Source organism: Marmota monax, unplaced genomic scaffold, assembly GCF_021218885.2.
Source record: "Marmota monax isolate L192 unplaced genomic scaffold, Marmota_monax_Labrador192_F-V1.1 WCK01_AAM20220418_F8-fsc00004, whole genome shotgun sequence".
In the NCBI taxonomy this organism is placed as follows: Eukaryota; Metazoa; Chordata; class Mammalia; order Rodentia; family Sciuridae; genus Marmota; species Marmota monax.
Window position 1 is genome coordinate 22,520,261 of NW_026692881.1, and position 16,962 is coordinate 22,537,222.

The following is a 16,962-nucleotide window of genomic DNA, read 5'->3' on the forward strand; positions in this document are numbered from 1 at the left end:
GAGCTCAATAAATGCAATCCCTTCCTCTTTATCCTATCCAGGCATTTGTTCTAATAAAAGAAAAATGTGTGGAATGTTGAAAAGATCCACAAAACTCAGGTACAAGCAAAACAGGAGCTCAGAGCTAACTAAGGACAGAAGCAGCTTCCTGTTTTCAACAGAGGTCGTGGGCTTTCAAGTGCAAAATTCATACAAAGGTGGACTTGAGCCCATATTTCATTCAACTTGCTTAAAGAAAAGTGCAACAGAGAAATTTGGATGGTGGCTGATATCACATTATTTTTTAGGACTGGAGGGAAACAGATTAAAAAGTAGATGGTTAACCGTAATTTAACCAGATTCTAAAAGCCCATCTTACAGTGAAATCCACAGGGTATTTCTTTTTTTTTTTTTTTTTTAAAGAGAAGGAGAGAGAGAGGAGAATTTCTTAATATTTATCGTTTCAGTTTTTCGGTGGACACAACATCTTTATTTTTATTTTTATGTGGTGCTGAGGATCGAACCCAGCGCCCCGCGCATGCCAGGTGAACCTGTTACCCCTTGAGCCACATCCCCAGCCCCCACAGGGTATTTTCTAAGTAATCATGGCTACTCCTAAGGAACAATCAAAGAAAAGACCAAACTGTATCAGAGTATGTACAGTTTGAAAACAGTCATGGGGGAAAAAAAAAAAGACCTCCTTTTTATTTTCCAATGTATGCACTGTCACACACACAAATATATAAAATAAGTGAAAAAACAGTGGTTCCCATTGACACAGAGACCATGTTTGGGGCATAGAGAGAAAATATGAGAGTAAAATATTTTTTTACCTATCGAACACACAAAAATGTGTGCATATATTAATTGCATAATAGAAGAGAAAGAAGATATGAAAATAAGCATATCTAAATCCAAAAATTGGCTGGCAGGGCATGCTCCAAGGGGGAAGGGGCAGCTACAGATGGCTCTGTGAATGTCGATGTGCCTGTCAGTACTGCGTGCTAGGCCTGAGAAATGCTATGGAGCCTGATTCTGGCCTCATCTATTCCAGAGGGCACCAAGAGGTCACCTCATAAGGGAAAATATCCTTTCAAATGACATCTTATTTCCATCTCTCTGTTCTCACCCCTGGAGCCAATGCAACCAGGTGCCTGCCTTCCCTGACCCAGGTCAACCCTGATATTTTTTCCATGTATTTTTTTTTCCCAAGTGAAATTATCAAAGTCTGTTTTTCATTTCCTCTTTTTTCCCCCTTACATTCAGAAAGAAAACTGAGCAGAAAGTAGCAGGAGTTCTGTTCCAACGTCAGAGTTCTGCTGTTCTTGCTCCTCTGATCACTAAACCAGGAAGGTGGGGAAGAAGCTACTCAAATTAATTATAAATAAAAGTAGTGCAGTATTTGAAAGGGAGACACAAAAAAGAAAGAGACGTGTGTGAGAGCCTGGGTCTGAAGAAGGAAAGAGCATAAGACCCTGATCTTGCATAATAAATAGCTTATAGTATTTACTTTTATGGATGAAATAGCTCTATCCATTCATGATGTTAGTGGCACAATAGCATGACATCATCTCTGTGTTATTATGCAATGTCTACCATCTAAATGCAAAAACATGGGGGGAAAAGTCTTGTTTCATGGTCAATTTAGCACTTTTCCTACAGTCTGAATCCAAAGCTGGAGATAAGCTATGCGTCGGGCACAAAGAGGGATAGGAAAGGAAACTCAAGTTGGAGTAGTGATAAGTGAATACCCAGTGTTGCTGATGTCATGCTAGACACTGCTACAGAGGCACAGACAATATCTATCATTTTGACAAGTCCTTCTCTTCACCGTGACTACTTTCCTAGTGACAAAAAACATGTCTTCTGCAATCTCCTCTCTTTCATCTAACAAAAATCATGGGACAGAGAAACATTAGGGAAAAAATAAAAGGGAGAAAAACAAACAAGCAAGCAAAACTTAATAAAGGCCAAAGAGTTTGAAGCACCAAAGTAGTTAGTACCTTGCAAGTAGGTACACAGTAAAACAGCTCAATGAAGTTGCATCTCACCACTAAATAATGACGTAATTCAAAACTCTATTCAGTTTTGCTCACAACTGACACTGGATACTTAGAATAGATGAACCAATATTCATGTATAATGAAACACCCTAGCAGAAAACTACACGGTCCAATAAACAAACTAAAATGACCTGGAATAGTTAATTCTTGAGAGTAAGTTCAAGTAGAGAATGTTGAAGTAGATGAAAAGCCACAGGGCAGTAAGTACAGTCAGAGCAAAGATTATGTCAAAAAAATGTTTTATAATGCCAGAAATTATAACCTTTCTAACACAAGAGACAAACATAATGTAGCTTAAATTAATGTTAAGATTATAAATAAGAATCTGACCTGCATCAGATTTGAAGATGTATTATACAATAATACAATATTATTGTATAATTTTTAGAATGCTTAATTTGACCCAAAATGTGAAATTTTTTTTAACCTATATAGTATAGTATAGTGTTTAAGTTTGTGAGCCCTGGAGATAGGAAACAAGAGTTTAAATCTATGCTTTGTCATTTACTAGCTGACTTGAATACATTACCTGCTCTGAGCTTCCATTTCCTCATTTCAAAAATGGAGATGACCCAACCCATGAAGGTCAGTGAGAAATAATATATGAAAACTACTTTGCACCATGCTACAGTGTTAGTGTGCCTACAAAATATGTGTTATTGTTCTTGTTGAACACGACAACCTCAGGAAGACAGCAGACGTGTACAGCTGGCCTTAACATGCTTGGCATGTTCCCAAACTAGTTCCCAATTCTAACCAATGTCTGTAGTGGAGACATGTCTCTCTAGAGCTTTCTTAAGTCTTGTTCCCTTCTCCAACTCTGTTTCCAGCATCAATATCAGGTATGGAATAGGAAAACTGTCAGTCGACATACGACAAAAATCAGAACTGGTCATTTTTAAATTTCTTTTTTTCTCCCAAATTAGTGACTACTGTAGTTTGCTCCAAAATCCATATAACTGAGTACAGAAAACTGAAAAGGAAAATAAATGAACCATAGATAGTATCAACATGTCCCTATCTACTTTTTCTTAAGATGTTGTCATCAATGTAATCTGAACACTGATCAAGCTAGATTTCCTCTAAAATTTATGTCATTGTTTAGGACACATAGATACACACACTGACACAGGAGGTTCAATACATAAACTAACAAGGAAAAAAACCTGAGGTTTAATATGTAGATGTGAGGATTTTTTTTGTATTTGTTTTGATCTTTCCTGGCATTTGTAGACCCATTTCACACAAATATGTAGCACAGTTCTCAGAAGGAGCCTTAGAAATCATCTGATTTCCACTTGATATATGGAGAAACACACCACAGGAAACTGCCCCTGGGGATTCAGCATTTTTCCCACCACTGAATGTTATCAAAGTTGGTCCTAAAACTCAGCTTTCTTTAGAGGGGTTTTTCTCCCTTTCCCAACAAACACTGCCATGTGTCACTCAGGTTCAAAAAGATACAGATGAGTTGGTTTTTTAGATGCTGATGGAAAGCGATACACTAATATACCCAACAGTTAATTCACACGCACAGCTGTGTTCATTTCCCTGGTCCCACGAGGCAGGATCTTAAGCCTGGGGGTGTGCTCCCATCTATCTGAACACACAGCAAGAAAGGCAGCAGGGAAACGGACCCCGAGCCACTGTCCCCAGGACCAGAGCCATGGCTACATTATCTTTGGACACAGAAGAAACTAAAGCATTTGGACATGGGCTAAATCTCTGAAAATGTGGTGATTGGGGCTGCATCAGAAGGCTGGGGAGCTAATAATAAAGGTGAATAAAGGGTAAAATAGGCTTTTGGCCAACTTGAAAATCTCTAGGTCATAAAGAAAAACGAATTCAGTGCCACAAACACCTGGCCATTTGTGTCTTAATTTAATCACCTGGGTCTTCCCTCACCCTCTGCTAATAACTGAAGTTTAATGGAATTTTAACATTTCCAGCAAGGTGGCACACATCCCCAGCTCTCAGAAGAGGTAATTGACCAAGATTGTGTTAAACTATCATTATGGGAAAGGCTCGGGTCCCAGAGAAAGGCTACCGATGCTTCTAAATTGGAATGTTCTTCCTGCCTCTGTCCCTAAGGTGATTTGCCAATAAACTAACATGTTGGGTAAATGTCTGTAACACGTGATTAAACATAATTCAATCTTATTAAATACCTATTTAAAGTCACATTTATCTCTGCTCAACTTCATTACCTCCTTTGACCTACTTGTCCCTTCTTTCCTTCCTGTATACATCTTGGCTTTAAAGGAGGCCCTTGAGTGCCAGTATTCCTTTTCATTTTAAGCTCACTTTAAGCCTGACCTCCTCCAAGGAGACCAACAATCGTTCTGCCCTGTCTAAAACAAATAGAACAACAACAAAATACCCTTCAATGTCTGCTCCCAAGTTTCAAACTTACAATTAAATTAAATGTATTTTAGATCACCAGGCCTAACATATCTAACTTCCTGACGCTTCCAGGACCCATGGTCAGCATCTTTGAAAATTTCCGAGCATCCACCCAGAATACTGTAATTCATAGCCAAGGATTTTTTTTTCTAGACAGACAGGTATCTACTTTATTAAGATTCTTAGATTCTAGATAATTTTTATTTCTCATAGAAAATGGATTATTATCTTTTTTGTTGACCTATAAAAGTGAAGATCCTGGGGTAGTTTGTCTTCCAGTAATTTGATCTAAACCACATTCAGGCCCTGGGATGAAGTCAGAAATCTTCCTTAGGAACCTTTTCCCTGAAAGTCTGAGGACAGCCTGTCTCCATGTCTCTAGCTCATTAGGAAACAACAAGGAGAAGGGACACGACAGTCCTGCTCATCGTCAAGATACTTCTTCTGATGAATGTGGATTTTATCTCCTCTAATTGTGGGCATTTTCCTGCATCCCAGTTATAGGGAGGATCTGTGACCTCAATATAATTGTATTAATGAATCACTTGCAAGCAGAAGAGAGACAGTCAGTCCATGACAGAAACAAGAGCCTAAAAGATTTGTTAGGAACTAATGAGCAAACTGGGAGAACACTTGTAAGCACACTGTTCGCCATAAATAGCAACAGCAAGAGAACAGAGGAAAACAGCACCAGCCATAGGCAAGTAAGTAGCCTTTCCTCCCCCGGCCCGCACATTTGAGCCTAGTGGTGGTTAACATGATTTACAGATCTTTGGTGGCTTTGGCAGCAAATGAGATGCCGACCTCAATCCTGTTTGTGACAGGCTGATTATTCAGAGGAGATATGTAAAAACTGCCCATGGTACACTGGCTCTTCAAGGAAGCTGGATGATAATGAGCCAGATCTTGCCATTAGGTAAGAGAGATTCTGGAGTGAAATTAACTGACTCAGGATTCTATGTTGCTCTGTAGGGTGTTTCTTATTCTTATACAGCTTGGACCAATGAATGCACTTTCATTTAAATGCAACTCCCTTCCTTTTAGTACTTGCTTGAAATTCCCATTTTGCAGGATATATAAATTAGGACCCCACCCTTACTTTGATTTCCTTAGAAGCTAAGTTGTTTGCAAAGGTCTCCATGTTGTCAACGTGTCTTTCAGTTCATTTTTCTTAAGCGTCTTTGAGTCCTTCTTGTGCATCTTTCCCACACAGCATAAACATTCCAACTGACTGGTTAATTCTAAAAGGTAGCAGGAAAATGGGATCATTTTTCTGAAGACAGCAGAAACCTTAAGCAACAGAACTGGCTCTAGTCAGTTCCTCTCTGTGTACCTCTTGCCTCTGTGCTTTGGTATCAACCCTGCTTCCTTCTTGTGTGGACTGCTCACTCCCTCTGACCTCATGCTCAAATTCTGCCTTCCCACATGGCTGTATTCAAAGCCACATAGCCTTCTCTGAATTCTTGCAGCTGGTAGGTAAGACCCATTACCACCTCTGAATTTGATGGCACACTGTCTTTAGAATAGGGAGTTGAGTAAATATGAAAATGAAGACTGGTTTTGGAACCAAGAAAGCCTGGCTATAAATCTTGCCTCTCTCATTTAATAGTTGTGTGACCTTGGGCCAATAATATGTCATCTTGGAACCTCAAATTCCTCAATGTAAAGTGAGGACACAAGAGTGATTTCAGCCACTTCGTGGATTAAATTGAAAGTATTTCTACATACTAGCTATGAAAGCAACTGGAACTCAGGAGGTGCTCAACACATTACTACTTTCCGTCCAATGTTTCTACTAGATTGTAAGCTCTTCACTGTAAGCGTAAGTTCTCACGAATATTCATAGGCACAAAAAATTTCCCAACACTTGTATTTCAGGAGCGTTAATCCTTTTTTGCAGATAAATATAAGCTCAGCCTAAATGTTGCTTTACATGAGAAAAGATATGTACAAAAGAAATGGGAGACTAAAATATCTTTTGGGAGACCAGAAAATGGGCCTGACAGTATGCTCTACTCTCCCCTCTCCTTTCATACTCACAGGATTTTTCAAAGATCACAGGATCTTTCCTGGCATTGGACAAGGAGGAAAAGCAAAATGGCAGTTCAGGGTAGTTATGATTTTGAAATCATCAGGCCTATTAGTGTCTGACTCCAACTATGCCATCTCCCAGCTGTTTGGTTTTAGGGAAGTTTCTGAATCTTTTGGAACCTCAGTTTTCTCATCTGTAAAATGGAAGAAAGAGCAGTGCTTTGAAAGGATTACATCTACTGAAGAAATACATATAATGTGCTTAGTAAAAACCAACAAAAACCTGAACCACAGCATAGGGAATTACTGAGTGATTGCCAACATTAACACCCAGCACACCTTTTCTTAACTGGGACTTCATGAATTCTATTGCCCATTTAACTTGGAGATGGAGCCTCCTCTCTCTTCTATTCTTGCTTCCTAATGCTGATATAATGCAGCTGATTAACATTAGATTATTTTGGCATTTGTCTTAACTGCCCTTGACTATCAACCCAGTATCTAGTAAGGTCCCTGTATTTTATTCTTAGGGACTACCAATATTTCTAGTGACAAGGCTCTGAGAAGGAACACACTTCAAATCTTGTGAATAAGATAGTTGCCTAAACACATACAATACACGCTTAAACCTCCTTTCAACCAATTCATTATTTGCAAATAAGGATGCTCTTTCTCAACACCAGTCTCTGGGCATGAACTAATACAAATATCAATGCAATATCGAAGGTTTTGGTTCAGATTCAAAATGCCAAGCACAAGTCCTGCTGCAGCAGGCTCCTTCAGCTGGTTGCTACTGACAGCAGACTGGCTGAAATTGTTCTGATAGTACCACATGCATGATAATAGCTGTCTAGATACAGCAAATAGATATAAGCAAATGAATGGTCTTGGAACTGTCTGCTGTCATTCATTCAAAAGAGTATCTCTTGGAGGCTGACTACCTTTGTTCAAAAATAAATTTAACTAGAATTTAGTTGCCGTGGGACGAAAGAACATGGAATAAATCAGTCAGGCTCAAGCAAGAGCTGCCAGTTCTTTCAATGTTAAGAGAAATACAATGATTGGCCTCAATTGCTCACTGGCATAAAAAGGAGGGAGGAAAAGAATGTACAAATAACTCTGTTGTTATCAAAGGCTCCACATGAGCCTGAACAATAAGGGCTGCCTTTGTTCATCAGGAAGAAACCAGGTGGAGATGGTTTAACTTATTAATTAGGAAAATGATTCAGATGAGCACAATTTGAGTTTTTATGTTTTACTCATTCTTCCCAACTTGCCATTTAATTTGCAAATGGGAGTGTGTTCTTGTCATCTTACATTCCAGAGGCCTCTCTGAACAAAACTCTTCAAAGGAAGCTCTTAAAGATCCTTTCCAATGGCTCTTCTAATTCTCTCACTGCTCCTAATAACTTCTTTGATGCCTTGACTGAAATCTTTTCTTTATGGATTTTAGTTTCCCCATCATTCACACTATTGCTACTGTTGCGTTCTACATGAGAGACCATTGATCATTTTCTTAACTTCACAAAAGCTTGGCCTTGTAGAGTGGGAGCTTCTGTGTCAATGTTAGATTATGGGCTGGAGGTGGAATTATGTTGTTCTGCACTACAGAGGAGGTTCCATCCCCCATAAGTAAACCAGACTCAATAATGTCTTCAGACATGCTTAGTGTTCTACATATTCTAGACAGGAAAAAAAGAAATCAAAATTCTCAGGGAAGGAGAAATCCTCATGTCACATGAAATAAAAACTGTCCAACTAGAAGGAATTGACATTTTACAATCCTAATACTGAGCCTTCATTATGAATTAAAAGAACCCGAACATCCTCAATAGAAAAGTAGTGAGAAAATCTGAAAAACCTAGCCACTCAAAAGCTTTTTTTTTTTTTTTTTTTTTAATTTAGGTTGTATTTTACTACTTTTTTTTAAAGGAAAAAATTTCTAATGAAAAACAAATTTTTCTGTATTTTGGTTAACAGCAGTGGGAAGGATATTGGAAGAAGGTTGGAATGGTGGACAGGAAGTTAATATTATTAACTTTTCAAAAAGTTAATAATATTAGCTATGCTTTTATTTGCAGAAGGAATGTTTGATAATTTTAGACAGTTACAGATAGCACAGCATCAAATAATCTGCATTTCTGCAAATCAAGTTTGATACATATTGAAAACAGAAAACATAAAATGTTCTCAAAATAGTGACTGATGCTAAATAATTTTGAGACTTAAATCGTGTATTAAAAACGTTACAAAATCTGTCCAGCAGAGCAAAAGCTGGGAGCAATTTGTTTAGTTGCACAAGAATAATTCACCCCCATCAAGTGACAACATATGGCTGAGAAGACCTGAACAACTCACAGACAACGACAGAAGCAAACAAATCAAGAAATCTTCAGGTGTAGCCGATATCAACTTTACGCTACCACTGAGCTACATCCCCAGCACCAACTTTCGTACCATTTCTCAGCTCTTAGCACATCCGAGGGTAGACAGATTTCCCTGGGACTCTCTGCCCCAGAACTCCCTTCTGTCAAGGAGTTATTTTTTCATGAAAGGCTACATTTTTCTTTTTATAGTAGAAAAATATACATAAAATTTACCATCCTAATCACTTTGAAGTATATAATCAATTGTAATAAGCACATTCACAATGCTTTTCACTATTTCTGGAACTTTCTCTCTCATCATCTCAAACAGAAACTCTGGAGCCATTAAACAATAAGTCCCTATTCGTCCCCACCCCAACCCCGGTAACCACTATCCTACTTTCTGTGAATTTGCCTACCCCAGGTTCCTCACTGAAGTAAAAAGGGCTAGAATTTGAACTCACTTTTCAACTTCCTGGATGCAAACACCACCCACCTCTGTTGAGGCCCTTTGTTCTCTCTCCAGATCCTTCCACTACATTTCTGTTTCAGTCAGCTTTTTGGCTGCTGTGACTAACAGATCTGACCGGCACAACTGTAGAGGAGAAAAAGCTTATTTTAAGGACTCACAGTTTCATAGGTCTCCATTCCTCAGGGCTCCAGATGAGGCTGAACATCATGGTGGAAGAGTGTGGTGGGGGAAGCAGCTCACATGGTGATCAGAGAGCAGATAGAGAGACTCCCTGCTCCAAATACAAAATGTATACCCCATAGCCACGCCCCCAATGAACCACTTCCTGGAGCCTTAACCCACCTGCCTCCAGTTACCACCCAATTCATCTCATCAGGGATTAATTTACTGATTAGGTTAAGGCTGTGACCCCAGTCTTTTCTCCTCCAAACCTTCTTGCGTTGTCTCACAAGTGAGCTTTGGGGAATACCTCACATCCAAACCATGACAGTATCCTTGGTTATGAGCTTATCATCTTGCATTTATGTTCTTTTTTTCACCTGTCTGTGCAGTGGTGTTGATCTAACTAGTATTAATGAAATGACCTCCTTCCAGGTCTCCTGCTGAGCTTTCAGCTCATATTCCTGCCTTATCCTCTGACTCAGCTCCCACTCCCCCAAGACTGACCCTCCTCTCCTACAACTGATCTAACTGCACAGCCACCTGCAAAAACCACAGTTCCTATGATCCGGCTGTAAGCCCTTTCTTAGATACTGGGGCACCCAGGAGGAAAGACTCCTTATTTTATCCTTTGGAATAATTCTAGGGAGAGCATTCTTTGTGACTGAGTTACCTCAAATCCATTTGATAGACTAAGTAGCTGAGGCACAATCACAGGCGAGGAAACTCATTTATCCTCCTTATCCACTCCCTTCCTGTCCACCATTCCAACCTTCTTCCAATATCTTTCCCACTGCTGTTAACCAAAATACAGAAAAATTTGTTTTTCATTAGAAATTTTTTCCTTTAAAAAAAAAAGTAGTAAAATACAACCTAAAGATTAAATCTCTCAGTCTCAATTAAGGTAGAATTTTACTTTATTTTACTCCCCATTTAAAAGCTTCCGATTCTGGTCGGTCTCCCTTCTCTTTCTTTTCTCTCTTCAACTCCCCCTCTCTTTTCCACCTCTCCTCTTTCTCATCATCCCCAACTCTCATCCAGATCTCCTGCTCACCAGAGTCAAATTTCTAGAATCTCTATGCAATCCCCCTGTTCATCCCTATACCCACGCTTTAACCACTGATTAAAAAAAAAAAAAAAAAAAAAAACTTTGTATTTTTTCTATCCAAATCTTGCATCCTTAAACATTCACGGAGAACCTTCTTTGTTCTTGAAAGTTCTGTGCCACAGTTTCTACTCTTCATTGCTGTCACATGTGTGCATTTAAATAACATAGCACTTAATTGTTAAATGAGTCAACACAGTCTCCTTGAAACCTGGAGTTATTATATGCCATGTATATTATGTGTCCAGCCCAGAGCCTGGCAATCTTTAGCACACAGACGGTAGACAAGAAATACTTGTTGCTTGATTGATAATTCAGTCACAGCTGGGCTGGAGCTTATCTCCTTACTGTCAATGAAATAAAGGGCTAGCTAAGCAAATTAATACTGTAAACACAGAGAGTTTGGCCTCCTTTAATGTAAAAATCAACACACTATTTTAAGCAGCATTTCCGTGCCTGCTTCTATTCAAAGAATCAATGCGCTGATTGAGAGTATTGTCTGTCTGTTAAAGCATTAGCAAGATCCACTAAGATTACCATGCTCCACAGTTCCGCTGTTACACTATGTGTTGCAATCACATTTCTGCCTTTCTCATACATTTTAAGAATAAAATCAAGAAAAATGAGTCCTTGCACAGCTTACACATAGGCTTTTATCTTGTTTTGAAATAACAATCACACTTTGGGAAGGGGGTTGGGGCAGTTTGGGTCATCCACCCCCCTTGTCAGGATTATAAAATGGCTTTGAAGAAGTTAAGACATCTAGACCGAGGCAGGACTTTGTGGAAAGAACCTTCAACTCAACTCTACTGTCTTTTTTAGGTTCTTCACTATCCTGAAGTGTAGGTTCTGGTACTTGGGAATAACTTTTGGAATGCTCTAAGAATCAGAACTCTTGAATTGTGCAAACCAAAAAAAAAAAAAAAAATGGATAAGAGTCACATCCCTGAAAGGAATGATAGTCTGAAGCAGAGCCCCGGATTTTCATTTCAGTTTCATAATTTTCTTCGACTGTCTATTTCCCTTTCTCCAGGAAACATAAATAGCTGACTCAGCAATCCCATTAGCTAAGAGTCAAGGGGCTTCGGAAAGAAAGAAAAGTACTCACAACTATAGATCCCTTAACCTTTGCCACAAATTGCTAGCTTTTCTGTGTGATTCATTGAGATTGCCCTCCAACTGCAGCTGCTACTGCTATTATGGATACTACTACTACTATAAAAAAAAAAAGTCAGAGGGATTTTACTGGCCCTGGTCTAAGTGACCGACATACTCTCACTTTCACAGGGGTGAGGGTGGAAGTGAGAAAGAAAAAAGAGAAATCCTGTGGGTGCAACTAATTGCAGGAAAAAAATAACTCACTTTATTACAAAGATATTACAACTTCTAAACTGTATTCATTTAACTCCTACTGGCCAGCCTTCCTGCCTTCCACCTCTGAATAGAATAGGTCACTTAAGATTTACATTCCATCACTCCAGGGCAGCTTACTGCAGGGGATCACAATGTGAGAGGTGCAGCAGAGTGGGAGACGGAGAGATCCGCAGAGGACAGATCATTATTTTTCCCAGAGATGCAATGGGCAGCCCTGAAGGATTTTTAAGGGAGTGACAAAATCAAGTTTTCTTGAAAAACCTTGCTCCAGCTCTTCAAGTGTATGACTCAAGCTATTAGTTGAATTATTGTAGATATGCAGAGGAATAAGTAACACAGGTAGACATCTGGAAAGGAGGAGGTGTTTTAAAAATCACACTCAAGCTATTTCACATGTAAATATGTGCAAATATATCTTTTCTTGAAACCCCATAGGGGTGAGGGTTCTGAGTACCTGAGTACCTCCGTATCTCTGTGAACCTGTGTTGAGCACAGGGCCTGACACATAATACATATTCCTAAATACTTGTGGACTGAATCCAAATACCCAAAAACAGGGCTGTGAGAAAGAACCATGATACGAAAAGTAAGTCTTCATCATGGTAAATTTATTCTGAAGAAACTAAGCTCATCAGCATCCTTTAGTCCATGCATACTCCTTGACTTATCACCATTGAAAACGATTTGCATTATTCATATAAGTGCCTCTCTTCCCTATCGGAATGTGAATTCCAAAGGCTGCAGGTATGTTTTACTTTTGACAGGGCACTGAGCACAGTGCTTTGCACACAGTAGGTGTACTACAGAATGCACTGAAATGTAACAATGGCTTGAGTCCTTTTCTAAGTAAGCATTCCATTCCATTCAGAAGGTAACAGTATCATACACACAAGATAGGTTTCCCTTCTACAAAAGGAGAGGTACCCAATCGTGTCACCAAATGTAACTGATCCTATGAAATAAACTCAAGCTGCTGGGAAAAAAAAATCACGATAGGGCATGGATCAGACTACCCTCCCTGCCCAACATCTGCCCATCCAGAGGGTGCGCCTTACAGATGCTCATCCACAGAATATGCATTACTGTCTCCTATTGCCTCCAGCCACCTACCAGTGTGTCAATCTTAACACTACAATGTGCAGAAGACAGTGATGTGGGGCAATATGCTCTGCAGCAGCAGAAAGAAAACAGGACAATGAAATGACATGTATTAAGCACCAAGCAAAGTCCTCAGCAGGTACAAGGCCCACAACCCTCAATGCCCACCGCTGCATTTATGCTTATTTTTCAAGTATTGTCAAAATCACGCATCCTTTCGGAAAATGATTCCAGGTGATTTTAGAATCAGGAACTGGAAGGTAGTTTAGTTTAGAGAAGCTACAAAAAGGAAAGAGGGAAGAAAATACAGATATTATATATGGTTGTTATGGCAACCGAAATCATCCCCTGATTTTGCTCTCATTCTTTCCCACCTCTTGCCATGATCCTGGTTTCAAATTAATAACCTCTGATATTCCTTTTAAGTTGTTCATCAAGATGAAAGGAAAAGATGCCCCTTGTTTAGTAGTGAAAACTCTGCAGCCATGGCAGAAAAGCGTTCAAAACATGGGATGAAAAGAAAAGATGGCTTGAAATCAAGGAGATGACATCCAACAATCCGTTTATGCAAAACTCAGGGGAGCATTTTTCATCAAAGATTTTTTTTTTCCACAGGAGTGACTTTCAAACACTTATGCAAGGGAGAGGGCGAAGAATTCTGACTTTTCTCCACGCAAGTGATCTGCTGAAATCTTAAAAACCAAAGGGAATGAGAGAATAGTAAGCAAACAATAAATCTTTATTTTTCTGAGCCAAACTAGGTCCCTCACAGCCCGAGAATGAAATGCAGCACGTTCAGACCGAATGCTATCAACGCCGGAAAGTGGTGGGTTTTCCTAGGAAAACTTGGGGCAGTGATCGTGAACATTGGAAACAGACAAAACCTACCTTCTGTACTGGACAACACTTCTGTGCTGTCCATTTAGTTTTGGAGAACCATAAATGATATAGAGGTAAGGATCCTTGGAGATTCACAGAGTTTGAGTGCAGAAGAAATGAAGGCTCAGAGAGGGCAAGTAACTTCTCTATAGTCACAGACGGAAAGTTATGGGGTCCAATTAGCAATAATATGCAACATTTACAAGATTCCTAGATAAAGCAGAGGCTGTTCTACATGAATTGTATAGCCATGTAATCTTCTCAACCACCTTGATTATTATGCCCAGGTTAAATACGAGGAGATGGAGCCACAGTGAGATTAAACACTCCACCTACACTCCACTCCCTGCCCTGCTTGCACATACAAAATGAATTTGGGAGGAACTGGCTCCACCTGACTCTATTTGGGAGCGGATTCTCTGCATATAACTCTGTTTACACAAGTCTAAAGGCAAGGTCTCCTCCCTCCCCTGATGAAAACACATGCCTATTGTTCCATTTTGGAAAGAAAGCATTTTACCCCCGGAAGAATTTTGGGCTTTGTGGCCACATGGCTCCTCACAACCTCTCTCATCTGCAGGTTCCCTCAAAGGAATCCCTGTGCTCCACTGGAGCATGGGTCATCATTCCTTCACCCTGGGACCACACACAAGAGGAGAGAGGATGGAGTAGATGTTGAATTTTATGTATGCAGGAAATGAAAGGTCCTGAGGCATACAGAGGCCCACTGCACTGATGCCACTCAATCCCAGCCATTCTTGCTCTAGAAGAGCCCTGAACCCAGCCTCCTCCTATCCTGGAGGTCAGCTGGCCCAAATGTATCCTCCTAACTCTAATTTTACCTCTTCAAAAAAAATTTTCTTTTTGCCCTTTCAAGTTGGGTTAAAACCCCTCATATGTACTTTCACATATCGCACTAAAGTTATCACAGCTATAATCATCCTTCTTTGGTCTTTCTTTCTTCAAGTGCAAATTTTTGAAGGGAAAAATTCAATTTGCTTTGTTACTGCTGAATCCACTGTTTCTGACAGGGTACCATGGACATACTAGGTGTTTGATTAATTTTTTTTTTAAATAAAAGGAATCACCTGAAATGATGTTTCCTCTCCTCAAATGCTTTCTTAAACTTGATAGCTGACCATTCTTATTTTCATGATTTTTCTTAGTTTACTTTTCACCTAGAATATTTACTGGCTCCTTAATGCCCATAAGAAAACATTTTCTGTCCAGAATCTAAACAATCTTTGCATATTTATTCATTTATTATTTGAAAGAAGATCTATCTTTCTAAAGAGAATATTTTCTTCCTCCTTCTAGTTTTCCCCAATGTGCAGTGATCTGATCTTCCTGAAAACTCTTCCACTGTTGGTGATCCACACTACTCATTAATCTTTTCACAGTTCTTTTTTTTTTTTTTTTTTAACTAGAGCCTCGTGCATGCTAGGCAAGCACCTAACACTGAGCTACATCCTCATCCCTTTTTGTATCTTGTTACTTTGAAATGGGATCTTGCTAAGTTTCAAGGGCTAGTCTGGAACTTAAGATCATTCTGCCTCAGCCTCTCTAGTAGCTATGATTGCAGGTCCAAGCCATGGTGCCCAGTTTACCAGTCCTACTTTCAGACAATCTAAGATATCAGTTCAGATTTCATTTTTCATGCAGATGATGCACATTTTGTGCACTATTTATCTCCTAAGGTTAGAAATTACTTTTTAATTCTCAGCGCAATTTTGCTGGTTGTTCATAAGTGCAAGTTAACATATACAGAGCATATCTTAAAAATGTAGGAGACTTTCCATTTAAGCCAAAGAATATATTTTGAGCAAGAAGGGTGTGCCAAGCTTCCCGGAAGGGGAAAGGTCAGTGCCTTGATTTTTTCCACACCCTTTCTGTCCTTCACTCAAGGCTGACTCCCACAAACAGACTGTACCAAGAGCCCACTGCTGCAAGACTTGGTCCTCAGGACAAAAATGCTCCTTTGCTAGACTTTCCACTTGTTTCTCCTCCTGTCCCCACACAAGATGAAAATCTGCGTGAAAGAGAAATTCCTCTGGTGCCAAACACATGAGGGTAAACAACATCCATCTCCCCTGGCAAAGTTTCTCCAATCTAATTTGTGTAATTACCTATCTCCCTAATGATGTGCTTGTTTACAGATTAAAGCCAAGAATCCAAGCACAGAAATAACATTAAATCTGACGAATTAAATTCCCATTTGATTAAATCATCTGGATATCCTCTCTTTCCTTAGAGAGATATTACAGGTATAATGGAGCATATTTAAGTCACCAGTTTTGGAAAGACATATCGCGATTTTTAAAATTAGAAACTAAGCTGGTAACAGGCCGAGGTGTGCCCTTAGTTTTAGCTTTGCAGAAGGAAGCCTGGCTTGTTTGGAAAATCTCAACAAATCTGCCAAAAGAAAATTCAATTTCCATTACTGTTTATCTTTCTAAAATCTCTGCAAATGAAATAAGGACACTGCCACCTAGACCCTGTGGTCAGGTCCTGCAATCAGCCGGTGACTTAGTCATGAGCTCCTGGCAAGGCCTGGGGGTGCCGAGGAGATTGGAAAGAGAGAGGGGTAGAGAAAAAGGAATAGCGAGTGAATTCTGACACATACAGTCAGGCCCTTGCACACACAAAACTCAGAGCTGAGAAGCTTGCAGCATAAAGTAGTCCTGTCACAGGTGACTAGGATGCTCAGCCACAGCCCTCAGGACAAAGCATAACCAAGCCACACTGTCTGCTCTTCTAGTAAGATCTTCTTGAACTATGTACAGTGACTTCACAATCCTTTTTAAGATAAGGGGAGTCACCAACATATAGTCATAATAATCCAGACATAAGCTAATAATAGTAACTGAACAATACTCAGCCCCTCTGGGCACCTAAGCAAGCACCAAGTGCTTCATCTGTGATCTCCGACATGTATACTGCAACACTTCTGTGGAAACACTATTATCAGTCACATTTTGCCTCAGTTGAAATTGAGGTCTAGAATGTTATGTCACTTGTTCAAGGTCATCTGGC

General features: G+C 39.6%; 1 protein-coding gene across 6 annotated transcripts in view; it reads right to left on the reverse strand.

The window, feature by feature from the left end:
- The window catches only part of Sorcs1 (sortilin related VPS10 domain containing receptor 1), a 477,793-nt gene that overhangs the window by 436,838 nt on the left and 23,993 nt on the right, over positions 1-16,962 (reverse strand). The gene's annotated exons all lie outside the window — the stretch shown is intronic.